This window comes from Rhinoderma darwinii (assembly GCF_050947455.1).
Source record: "Rhinoderma darwinii isolate aRhiDar2 chromosome 5 unlocalized genomic scaffold, aRhiDar2.hap1 SUPER_5_unloc_16, whole genome shotgun sequence".
Classification (NCBI taxonomy): domain Eukaryota; kingdom Metazoa; phylum Chordata; class Amphibia; order Anura; family Rhinodermatidae; genus Rhinoderma; species Rhinoderma darwinii.
Window position 1 is genome coordinate 263375 of NW_027461772.1, and position 8094 is coordinate 271468.

The window sequence follows — 8094 nt, forward strand, 5'->3', positions numbered from 1 at the left end:
CCTTATGTGTTGACTAAAATCAGATTCCAAAAGTGCTATTTGTGTTTGCTATTGTTTTTGTCTTTCTGATGGGATCTCCCCTTTTAATCCCATTATTTCAACACCTGTTGGACAATGCATTTGTACAGTCATGTGTGATAATGAGCTCATTTATTAAATGCAATTAATTAATACATTGCCACCTCTTGTTGTGTGTGTGTGTGTGTGTGTGTGTCTTCTGTGTTTCTGTGTTTCCGGCATTTCACATTGGAACAGCTCATTCACCTTCCTTGTCTTCTCTCCGCCCTCCCTCCTAGGTAAGTTAAAGAGCTGCACCTGAGCCAGCCACTGATTGATGCAGCACCACAGTCAAATAGTGGAGTGGAGTGGAGTAGGGGAACAGCAAACAGCCATTAAAGCAGCCAGCCGCCTACCCGCCACAATGGACCTACCTGTGTACACTAGATGGATGTGATGGAATGTACTGTCGTCCCTACATTTCAAGAAGAAGTAAGAATTGCAGTTGCAACAAACCCTTGCTTGCCTACAAAGAGAGCAGCAATTTGGATTTGTTACTTTGTTACCTGGAAGAATAACAAACTGTGCAAGGATGGAGGTTGTAGGAGCAAGGAGAAGTTGTCTGTAAAGTTGGTGGATGCTTATTTTCCATTTTGCAGTCCCTTGTCTCCCTCTTGTGGCCTCCTGGAGGCAAATAAATGTGCAAAAAAAAGACAGCCTGGCGGCCGGCTGTTGCAGTGTTGCCCTCTCAGGCAACACTGAGTGACTGACTGAGCCTCACCGTCTTATATAAAGTTCAGACGGAACTTTGCACGTGTCATAGTGGAGCCCTCAGGATTCCAGAGCCAGCTTTCTGACATCATAATGGGGCCTCAGAGATAGATAAAAGCCTGGGCCCAGGCAGTGTTGGTCAGTGCTGCTCAGCAGGCAGCACTGGACTGGATTAAAGCTAATACAAGTTGTGAAGGAACAAGGGGTGGCTGTGGGCATGCACTTACTGCTGCTGCTGCTGCCAGTATTTGCACGGCAGGAGGGCATTTGGGCGTTGCCAAGAAGGCGTTTTTATGTAGATTCCTCCTCTTTCAGCACTGCATTGTGGTGCAAGCAAAAGAAGCAAATCCTGTGTAGCTTCCTCTCCGGCCTTTATTCACCTCCCGCTTAGTAGCTGTAAATGTGTGTGAGCCTGCAGGGCCCCATGGAATTGCCTAGAAGTAGGCTGAATCGCTGCAAGGGGTGAACAGCAGTATTAGGCAGGCTCGGTCAACGCCAGGCCCATTCGGGTTATCGCTTCTCGGCCTTTTGGCTCAGATCTGTAGTGGGTTTGAAACCATTAGGCAAGGTTCCTACAGTGGAAACCTACCTGCTCGGCCTTTTCGGTTTTCGGACCGAACTGCTGCTATTGAGGGGTGGCTGAAAGCTGTAGTGCCTTTTCCTTAGGAGGATCCGGATTCTTTTCGTGGAGGGAGAAATTCTTTGGACGTGGGATTCTGGATTATCGATTTGGATCAGGAGGCGATCGAGCTTGGATTTCTGGGCTGTGAGTATATTTTTCATTTGGAACGATGGAAGGAAGATCGGATAATTTCCAGGACTTCTTTGCGGATGATACTCCTTTGAAGGACACGATTCGTTTTGTCATCTCGCCGCAATACCGCCAGGTAAAAGAACTGGGGTTTCTTTATTCCAATGTGTTTGGTCCTATCCTGAAGATCAAGGATGGGGATTATTTTTGTGTTCAATCGTTTAACTCCCGTGGAATTCACGATGTTACTTTGAACTCTTGTGGGATTTGTGAAGCAGCGTATGCTCTCTATGAGCGAAATAGAGGACATGCTATGTTGGAGGGAGTAAAGGTCCTTCCTTTGTTTCAATATCAATATAAACTGCTGACAGTGCAAATGTACAACCCATTTATTTCTGATATGGAAGTCACATCTTTTTTGTACAACTTTTGTGAGAAGGTGACCCTTAAGAAACATGGGATTACTAATTTCGGTGCATGGAATGGGAAAAGGATCTACAGTGTGGTCTTTAAAAAAGATCCGACTGCTGAGGGGGGTGTTCTGAGACCACCCCCTATTATTTTCATCAACAGGAGTAGGGGTTATCTTTTTTTTACGGGGATGCCCCAATACTGTCGTAGATGTCGCAAATATGGACATGCTGACATGGCCTGTAAGCGTTGCATGAAATGCCATGATTCCGTTCATCAGGAAACAGATTGTCCTAAAAAAAGAGTGGAGGAAATTTTGTCAGATGAGGACTTCGTGCCTCCAGAAGAGGCGCAGGCTCCTATAGGTTCTGTGGTACAGAATAAGGGCAAGGAAAAAAAAGAGGAAAAAAAGAAGGATAAAAAGAGCTCCCAGGGGAAAACAAAATCCTCAGGTGTGGAGGCTTCAGTGGTAGAAAAAGAGAAAAAAATATCAAAAGAGAAAAAGGAGAAGAAAAAAGAGGAATTAACTGTGGTGTTGGAGACTCCCCTTTCACCCCCTGGGCAAGCAGGTTCGTCTGGTGCTCAGGAGGAGATGGAGGTGGCAACAAAAAGTTTAAAAAGATATACTAGAGAAGAAGAGAAAGTGAGTGATGAAGAGACTGACCAAAGTGGGAAGAAAAGCAAGGTTTATGATCTTCTTGGAGATATTTCTCCCTCTGACTCATCTGGAGCTGAAGATCTGAAGATTGATACTTCTCCACCATTTATCGATGAGGGCGGGGGAGAAAGCCCTGGCATCTTGGTTAAAAGATGATCAGGGCTGCCTCCCTGAATGTTCAGGGGTTTAATAACCAATATAAACGTACAGCCATTTATGATTTTTTTAATAATGAAAATTATGACTTTGTTTTCTTACAGGAATGTAATTTAGAAAAGAGATTATGTTATAAGTATCTACAAGGTATATGGAAAGGTAAATCTTGTTTTTCAGGTGGAAACGAATTCAAAAGTGACGGGATAGGTTTTTTATGTTCTAAAGATTGGGGAATTGTTAGGCATGAAGAAATATACCCAGGGCGCATACTTATGGTGGAGGTTTTAAAAGATAGCAAAAAAATCAAGTGTTTTTGCATATATGCAAATACAGAAAAAAAATTGAGAATTCACCTTTTTGAGTTACTACAGTTGTTTATTGTTGGTTCAGATCCCATCATCATTGGTGGTGATTTTAACTGCCAAATCTGTAAAAAAAAAGAAGGATCAGTATCTGTTTTGAAAAATATTCTTTCTGCCTGTAACTTTAAAGATACCTGGGAACTAGGTGGAAAAAGGAAAGAGTATGAGCTTACTTGGAGTAATCGTGGATGCTCATCTAGACTAGATTATATTTTTGTATCTAGTGATTTGATGTGTTCTTCTTTTAAATCCTTTGACAGTTGTTTTTCAGATCACAAGTTAATTGAATGTACACTAAATTATGAGGTTTCAGAAGGTAAGGTGCCATCACACTGGAAACTTAATGTGTCCCTCTTGGAAGGAAGTAAGGTTAAAGAAGAATTCTGTAAGTTTTATGATAAACTAAAACAAAAAGAGGGCGAGTTTAATAATGTATTGGAGTGGTGGGATTTCATGAAGAGGGGTTTTAAAACCTTCTTTGTTAAATATGGGAAGAAGATAGCCTATGCAAAAAAGAAACTATACATTGATCTTAGTTCTAGGCTCCAGTGTTTTTACCTATTTAGAAACAATGGTATAGAAATGGATGATCAAATTGAGGATGTAAAAAGTCAGATAAAAAATTTATTAAAAGAAAAAGGGAAAGAGATTATTTTCAACTCTCGTGTAAGAATCCTTGAAAAGGATGAGAAATGCTCTCATTTCTTTTTTAAAAAAATTAACGGGAAAAAAGATTTTATTGAGTGTCTAGAAGGGGAAACAAACCGTGAAGAAAAATTATTAAAAGCAAAAAATTTTTATGAGGAATTATTTTCCGAAAAGGTGCTTGATGCCTCTTTAAAGGAACATTTTATGGGGTTGTTAGATAAAAAGCTTAGCACTGATGAGATGATGTTTCTAGAGGAGGAATTTACTAAAAATGAAATATTAGATACGATTAATAGTTTTCAGAATTTAAAAACCCCTGGTATGGATGGTCTACCAATAGAATTCTATAAAAAATTTTGGGATGTAATAGGTGAGGATGTGTTCAAAGTTTTTTCTCAAATTGAATCTTCATTAATAATCCCGGAGTCCTGGTTGGAGGGTCTTATTGTTTTAATTTTTAAAAAAGGTGATAAAAAATTAATCAAGAATTGGAGGCCAATTACGCTACTGAACACCGATTATAAAATTTATGCAAAATTGTTAGGGAATCGTTTAAAAAAAGTGATAGCATCAATAATTGGGGTTGACCAGACATGCGCTGTGCCAAAAAGAAAAATTGTCGATTCTTTGGTTTTGCTACGGGATATTATTTGGGACAGCAAGGACCGCAATCAGGATTTAGCTTTGATCTCCTTTGATTTTGAAAAAGCTTATGATCGAGTTTCACACGATTTCTTATTCACAGTTTTAAGCAAATTAGGATGTTCAGAGGGTTTTATTAATCGTATTAAAATCTTATACAATGGAGGTTTTAGTAAAATTTCAGTTAATGGTTCCTTATCTGATAAAGTTCATATTCGATGTGGGGTGAAACAGGGCTGCCCTCTGTCACCTATCTTATTTATATGTGCAATTGAACCCCTCTTAGAGGCCTTTAGAAAAGATAAAGTAATTAACGGTTTTTTTATCCCGGGCTGTAAAAATGAACAAGTTAAAGTTATTGCATATATGGATGACGTGACAGTTTTGGTGCGTGATCTTAGAAGTTTTAATAGGGTTTTAAGAACAGTGGATTGGTTCTGTGGAGCATCAGGTTTCAAAGTGAATTTAGATAAAACCGGTGTTTTAACAATTGGGAAATTTACCCTTGAACCTGATTGTAAGTTGCTTAAAATGCATGACATGAAGATTTTAGGTATCTATTTTTCAGAATCTTGTGGGAATATAAAAAATTGGGAATCCTTGCTGGAAAGGGTAAGGAAAAAGATTTCCTTTTGGAATTTGCGAACTTTGACTCTTGAAGGTAAAATTTTGATCATAAAACAGGTTTTACTCCCCATGATTTTGTACATATCTGCTGTTTTTATCCCCCCAAATAATATCATGAAAAAACTTATTAAAATCTGTTTTTATTTCCTATGGAAATCAAATATGGAAAGAGTCAAAAGGGAGGAGTTGTATAAACCTAAGAATAAAGGAGGGAAAGGCTTCCCCGATATTAGGTCTTTTTTGTATATTAAATATTTGGCCTATTGTACAAGCACTTTATTGGGGCCCAGTTCAAAGATAAAAACTTTTCTTATTTATAATCTTGGGTTTTATATAAGGAAATACAAGTGGTTAGAAATTGACTTAAACAGACCATATAAGTTTTTACCACCAGAACATTATATTATTTTAGAGAAAATTTTAAGGGAGTTTGAGTTGTTAAAATCTGACTTAAGTATTATTACTAATCATAGAAAAGTGTTAAAGATCTTAGATGAGAGGAAAATTATGAGTTCTGTAACAGGTTTCTCTGTAAGAATTGTACAAGGTATTTGGATCAATGTTAACCTGTTTTACTTGTCTAACGAACATAAGGACCTGTTGTGGTGTATGTTGAAGGATTGCTTACCTACAAGAGAATTTCAGCATAGAAGAGGTTTGGTAAGACATGAAAGATGCCCAAGAGTAAGATGTAGCGGAAGTGAAACGCCAACGCATATTTTTTGGAATTGCTCATTTGCACAAAAGATTTGGAGGAAAGTTAGCATCTTAGTTAAATATTTGAGCAAAATTGATCATTTTGATTTTAATATGATCTTTTATGGATTGGGCATTGGTAAAGAGGATTTTAAAGTCGTATGGTTAATATTTACATGTGTTAAGATGGCTTTATGGAAAGCAAGAAATATTGTATTATTTAAAAGAGATCAGATATCTGTTGAAAACTGTCTTAAACTATGTTTAAGCTATCTGTATGTATATTTTTGGAGAGATAAATTATTACTAGGTACTGTGAGAGCAAATGAGATTTGGAAACCAGAAATGTGGAATGTACTTACCTTGTGATGTGTAATCTTGTATTGTTTTCTTCTTTGTTATACCTGTAAAAAAAAAAAAAAAAGTTAAAATAAAATTAAAAAAAAAAAGAAAACAAAACATATTAAAAAAAGAGAAAAAAAGTAATAATAACAATTAAAAAATGGATAAGATCATGAAAATTATATATTCATACTACAATGATGGTTTTGATGAAATCTAAGACTTTCAACCTATGTTTTGCGTTTTAAGATTTCAAATCTGAGTAGAAAAAAAAAAAAAAAAAAAATCTGTTCTTATCAGTTTAATATCTGATACGTCCCCTATCTGGGGACCATATATTAAATGGATTTTTAGAACAGGGAGATGGAAATAGAGCTTGCTCTGTCCACTCCACGCATTGACCTGGTATTGCAGTATTTCCAGGACCGGTGCACCCTTCCCTTATGTGTTGACTAAAATCAGATTCCAAAAGTGCTATTTGTGTTTGCTATTGTTTTTGTCTTTCTGATGGGATCTCCCCTTTTAATCCCATTATTTCAACACCTGTTGGACAATGCATTTGTACAGTCATGTGTGATAATGAGCTCATTTATTAAATGCAATTAATTAATACATTGCCACCTCTTGTTGTGTGTGTGTGTGTGTGTGTGTGTCTTCTGTGTTTCTGTGTTTCCGGCATTTCACATTGGAACAGCTCATTCACCTTCCTTGTCTTCTCTCCGCCCTCCCTCCTAGGTAAGTTAAAGAGCTGCACCTGAGCCAGCCACTGATTGATGCAGCACCACAGTCAAATAGTGGAGTGGAGTGGAGTAGGGGAACAGCAAACAGCCATTAAAGCAGCCAGCCGCCTACCCGCCACAATGGACCTACCTGTGTACACTAGATGGATGTGATGGAATGTACTGTCGTCCCTACATTTCAAGAAGAAGTAAGAATTGCAGTTGCAACAAACCCTTGCTTGCCTACAAAGAGAGCAGCAATTTGGATTTGTTACTTTGTTACCTGGAAGAATAACAAACTGTGCAAGGATGGAGGTTGTAGGAGCAAGGAGAAGTTGTCTGTAAAGTTGGTGGATGCTTATTTTCCATTTTGCAGTCCCTTGTCTCCCTCTTGTGGCCTCCTGGAGGCAAATAAATGTGCAAAAAAAAGACAGCCTGGCGGCCGGCTGTTGCAGTGTTGCCCTCTCAGGCAACACTGAGTGACTGACTGAGCCTCACCGTCTTATATAAAGTTCAGACGGAACTTTGCACGTGTCATAGTGGAGCCCTCAGGATTCCAGAGCCAGCTTTCTGACATCATAATGGGGCCTCAGAGATAGATAAAAGCCTGGGCCCAGGCAGTGTTGGTCAGTGCTGCTCAGCAGGCAGCACTGGACTGGATTAAAGCTAATACAAGTTGTGAAGGAACAAGGGGTGGCTGTGGGCATGCACTTACTGCTGCTGCTGCTGCCAGTATTTGCACGGCAGGAGGGCATTTGGGCGTTGCCAAGAAGGCGTTTTTATGTAGATTCCTCCTCTTTCAGCACTGCATTGTGGTGCAAGCAAAAGAAGCAAATCCTGTGTAGCTTCCTCTCCGGCCTTTATTCACCTCCCGCTTAGTAGCTGTAAATGTGTGTGAGCCTGCAGGGCCCCATGGAATTGCCTAGAAGTAGGCTGAATCGCTGCAAGGGCTGAACAGCAGTATCGGGCAGGCTCGGGCAACGCGCGGCCCGTTCGGGTTATCGCTTCTCGGCCTTTTGGCTAAGATCAAGTGTAGTATCTGTTCTTATCAGTCCTTGTAAGGATAGATAGCTCGGAGAACCACTGGGGGCTATAAACACTAGCTTAGCGATCCAAGAGCGTTCCAGACGAAGCCGGCGACGAACTGCGGAGAAGAACCACCGAAGACGAAGATCCAGAAGGGAGAAGCCGCCATCGGGGAAGAAGCTCCGGGAGATCGCTGCCGGGAAGAAGGAGAACTGCGACAGAGACCTTCGGAGAAGAGCCGCTGCTGAAGGGGATCTTTGAAGAAGCTCGGCCGCAGAAGAAGCTCGA

The 8094-nt window shown here is 39.8% G+C and overlaps 2 pseudogenes; both read left to right on the forward strand.

Moving 5' to 3' along the window:
• Positions 1-6297: 6297 nt before the first annotated feature.
• Positions 6298-6500, forward strand: LOC142685955 (U2 spliceosomal RNA; annotated as a pseudogene).
• A 1280-nt stretch (positions 6501-7780) lies between these two features.
• LOC142685983 (U2 spliceosomal RNA) lies at positions 7781-7882 on the forward strand (annotated as a pseudogene).
• The last annotated feature ends 212 nt before the right edge of the window (positions 7883-8094 follow it).